The sequence below is a fragment of the Morus notabilis genome, unplaced genomic scaffold (assembly GCF_000414095.1).
Source record: "Morus notabilis unplaced genomic scaffold, ASM41409v2 Scaffold261, whole genome shotgun sequence".
Classification (NCBI taxonomy): Eukaryota; Viridiplantae; Streptophyta; class Magnoliopsida; order Rosales; family Moraceae; genus Morus; species Morus notabilis.
Window position 1 is genome coordinate 165,128 of NW_010363042.1, and position 5,289 is coordinate 170,416.

Below are 5,289 nucleotides of genomic sequence, written 5' to 3' on the forward strand. Positions count from 1 at the left end.
AGTAAGTCTCTTACTTTACTCACCAAAAAATTCAATAAAATGTTGAGAAAGATCAATAAGAAAGGGAGATTTAGAGAGAATTCAAAGAACATAAATTCTCAAAAGAAGAATTTTAACTGTCAATGGGTTAAAGAGAAGAAAAGAAATAAGGGAATACAATGCCAAAAATGTGAAGGATTTGGACATGTTCAAGTGGAGTGTGCAAACACTCTCAAGAAGAGAAACAAGGCTGCCATGGCATCTATATGGAGTGATGATTCAGATGAAAGTCAAGAGGATGCGGATGATCACACCAACAATTATGTGGCTTTCATTATAAGAAATGAATTCATAGATAAAAATTTGTTTAGCACTAATAATGTTGTTGCAGAGTCTGTTGCAACAGCGTCTGTAACAACCTCTAGTGGAGTTGTTGATGATACAGACTTCGATGATGAAACTGAAGATGACAGTGACGTTGATGACCTAAGTCTTGAGAAAATTCATGAGGCTTATAAGAAGATGTATAACAAGTGGCTTGTTGTTTGCAAACAAAATAAATCACTTGAAGATGAAGTTGTTGTCTTAACAAAGGAAAAAGATGAGTTGAAAAAGGCTGCAACAAATTATGAAATCTTGGCAACAAAGCATCATACCAGACTCGAATTGGAGCAGACCCAGAAGAATTTAAGGATGCTAAACTTGGGCGCTGCAAAATTGGATCACTTACTCTCACAACAAAAAACTTGTGGTGTTTATTCAGGCCTTGGCTACAACGGTCAAGAAATTTATAGGAAGACTTTCTTTGTGAAAGGAGCCACCAGTACTATGATGCAGTCATTTTAAAAATCTCAGGTAAGATCAGACAAGAAGTTTGTTGCAAAGGCTGTTGTAACAAGACAAGCAACATACATGTTTGTTCTAATTTGTCACTATTGTAATTTGCCTGGCCACATTAGACCTAGATGTTACAAATATTTGAATGCTTTAAAAAGAGTTATGATCATTAATCCACGAAATTCCGCATTCACAAGAAGGACACTGAAAGCAAAGATTGATGTGCAAAATAAATTTCCTAGACGTGTGTGGGTAAGGAAATCTGATTTAAGGTATCATGGAGCTTATACTTCTTTTAAAGCATGTACTACTAACTCTGAGTATTGTGGTAATGGTCACTTCAAGCTTTTGATAGGTGATAAAAGCAATATGCATGGGAGAATACCATATTCAGGAGGAGAATACCATATTCTATAATGACTAAGAAAATCACATACCTTAAATAATACAATTTATGTATTTAAGCCAAGGATTTTCGTAGAAAAATATTATGTGACTGAAGGATTTAAGGAATTAATATTTGTCTTCCTAAATTCTGTAGCAGATTTCATGTTAAGTTCATGTTTTCGATCAAGTAAATTCGATCGATAAATTCTCGCCGTACTTTAAGGCGGAATAATTTTCAGTACAAGTATAGTTGAGAATCTTAATTTCAAGAATCTCCAAGCACAACACGACATTAGCAGCGTAAAAAAACGCACTGATATTTTAAAAGAAGAGAAAATTCTTAATTGCCAGATAGCTAGGTTAAAGTCATAAGATAAATACCCATAGTAGAAGGGTACAATGTGAGCTCGGGAGTTGACACCGTCAGAAACAGCGTCATTCTCGAGATTTAATGCAGAAAAGTTAAATTTAGTATTTGTTCAGTCTAGAATTAATTTCAAGACTTGAAACAGTTCAGGATATTACGCGAGTGAGAATTTAATGTGATCTCAAAGTAGTCAAGGATTTAACATTTAACTGTAAATAAGCAGTAGAAAAGGAACCGTCAGAAACTAGAATTTCCTGTCGGCTAAGTACTTCCTTACAGTCAGTATGATTTTTATCTGACTCAAAGGAAACTTAAGAGAGTGGACAAAAGTACAAGGGGTGGGTTATATTTTTCTCTCTCTCCTTCTCCACTTGGCCGGCCATGCATAGAAAAATAGAGTCAAAATTTGGCTAGTTGAGTGTGCTAGAAGGTTACAAGTTAAGGTGTGATGTGATGGTAGTGGTTGAAGGGGAAATCATGGTAAATTTGCTTCTTCTTTTCTCCTTCCATAACTGGCCAAGATTAGGGGAATTGAACCAAAATTTGGTTGATTGAGGGAGTTGATGTGGTGTTAAAAAAAAATTTCCAAGTTGCCTATAAAAGGAACCATCATAGGATAAGCCTCATTTTTTTCTCCTAGCTTTTCTCTCAACCTCAAAATCCAGCCACACTCTCCATTCTCTCTCAAATATTTTCTCCCACTCTCCTAACCTTAAACCACTAGCAAACAATAGAAGAAGAAGAAGAAGGAGATCAAGAGATTCTAGGAGGAGACTAGTCAAGCATTCCTCCAAGGGTCAAAAATTCTAAATCCTCTCTTTCTCATGTTTTAGTAAAGTTTGAATGTAGAAATATTCCTCTCAAATTTCCTTATACTTTCTAGTTCCAAGCCATTAACAAATCTTAGAGGAGTTCAAAGGTTTTCAAGAAAGAGAGAGAGTTCTTCAAGGGTAAGTTCTTAAACTCTTCTCCATTATTTCTAGCCAACTTTAAGCTTGAATTTATGAATGTAATTTGTGGCTCTTGAGGAGATAAGATTGTAATAAGGGTGTGTGAGTTTTATGTTAGTTTTGTGAGTTTTGAGGTTAGTTTGATTAGCATCATGTGGTATGATTATACTTGGTTGAAGTTTGCTTATTTTGGGGTTAGAGGAAAAAATTTCTGGTTACTTTGAATGCGGAAATGACGACCCTAGAGTGAGATTTTTCAGTATTTATAAGCTTGAACTTATGGTTCTTGATGTTTTGAACATTTTCGGTTACTATGACAAAACTCAATTTTAACTCTAAAAGCAAGTTTAAAGCCATTTTGTAAAAAATGGACATGCTGTCCAACACAGTTTCAAAAAAAGAAAATTTTTGCTACAGCATTACTATAGCAACCGCAACATTTTAAGAGATTGCTGCAACATTTCCTACAGGAAAAAAAAACAGCAGCCACTGTTTTTAGCCAAACAAGGCCTTTAGAGGCTGAATTTCAACTTTCTCCAAAATAACAATTTTAGATCTCGACGAGACGAAGAATTATCGCGAAGAACATATTTTTGAAATCTGACCCTAAGATGTAGTAAAACGCAGATTTCAGAAACTATACAGTTTTAACAAAACAAACTAACACAGTGTTGTTTTTTATCAAAAAGTTATCAAAGAACCCAAGAGGCGATTTTAGTAAAATACTATGGTGTTAAACCTCATTTTAGCAGAAGTATCCGTAAAGAAAGTTTTCAAGGAAAATGATTTCTTTTAAAGAACTTAGTGGTTTATCAAGCAAATCATCCCGACAGGCACTTACGAGCCCAATATGATAGGCCCTTAGAATTTCAAAGATTGAATGAGGGTCCAACGCCCGCATTCATTCAAGAGACCCCGTTTGAGTTTAAATTTTCAATGGCCTAAGAGTTAGAATGCCATGAATAAGTTTCTAGACCGAATTGGGCCTTAATATCATAATAAGTCTAATGAGAAAAATTATGGAGAATAAGTTACTAGATTGGGTAAATGATTTTCAATCTAAACATAAGTATATTAAGGGCAATTAAGAAAAATAAGATTTTAAGGATTTAATAAATTGATCCTTATAGTAAATTATCCTTCAGTAAAGGATATGAATACATGCCTTGAGTAAATGGCTAGATTTGTTTCATAAGCTGCTAAAATAGAATAGCAAACGACATATAATCTCACACTCTCAATGGGTGTTCATTTTCAAAAGTAAGCAAGTAAGAGAATAGGTTGTTTGGCGAAAAGTGAATTCCAGCTCTATAAATCAGGTAAGTAGGAATCTCGCATACAGTATGAATAGATTTTAAAGAAAAAGTTACGCATGTTATATATGCATGTTTATGCTTTAAGTATTGTATTCGATGCTATGTCATGCTGCATACACATAAGCAGTGCACATGAATTATATATGTTTGAGTTAATTTAATGTTATGTATGCCATGCTAGATCATACTGCATACACTTAAGTAGTGCACATGAATTATATGTGTTTGAGTACATTCCATGTTATAGTATGCTATGATATGTCATATTGCATACACCTTAATAAGTCAAGAGGAACTTATAAGAATAATCTCAGTTGAGTGCCGTACCAGCCTCCGCAAGGGAGGTAACTCTGTGACAACCATCAATCTCTTGAGGCACAAGGCCAAGAAAGGGTAAGTTGTGCAGTCCCATACTCCGTAAGGGAGATAAAGGAATAGAAAAAGGGGTCCTCCGCAAGGGAGGCACTTAGTTCAATTTAAATCACGGCGTCGTTGGCGACCTTACAGACCCTTACGTCCCGATGATTGCGCGCAAGTGGTATGAGAACTCGGGCCCATAAGAAAGAAAGAAAAGATAAGATAAGATATTAAGACTATGATAAAACATCATAATCAAGCATAATCAGCTCATGCATATTTATTCATGTGAACTTACAGTTATTTTGTAAGAGATAGTTCCTACTTGATGAGCGAAAGCTCAATCAGATATGTTCATGTTGTAGGTAAGAAACTTATCAGCAATTCTTGAAGGGCAATGGTGAGCGGCGAACGAATGGTGGAGATGGGAATGGATACCGCTAACACTTAAAATCTTCCACAGTAAGTTTAAGTAAAATCATGTATATGTCTATATGATTCAAAGGTTTCAAGCATGTATGTTTAAAAAGTATACGTACATATGTATGTTAAGGAAACCGACGTTGTAGCTAACAACCCTAGTTTGAGTATTTAAGTTTTAGAGCGTTGCAATAGTGCTTGCGACAAATAAACGAATTTTAAACATGATGATTTAAATGATTGATTTTAAAAGGACTTTAAGATGTACTTGAATTTAAGATTTCTCACGAAATCCGTTTTAAAGTCAAATTAAATGACCCGATTGAATTGGCTAGTTTTAGAAAGGCTTTTAAAGAGTATTTGAAACAAGAGTTCAAACGCTGCTCTGTTTGAAAGATATTTCTAGAAGGTTTTATCTTAACTGAAATTAAGAAAAGCTTTAAGAAATTTAGTGATTCATTATTTTAAAATTATTGTTACGAATTATGAAATTTTCCCTTCTCATATAAAAAAAAATGTTCCACAAATCTTAAGAAAGCCAATAAGTACAAGTTAAAAATTTAGTTATGGTGACGGCCACCCAGGAGGGTCGCCACATATTCAGGAGGAGTAAGACTCGTAAAGGATTCAGGGGGAGCGATTTACAGAAATCAATGAATTGGAACTTGACCTGCAA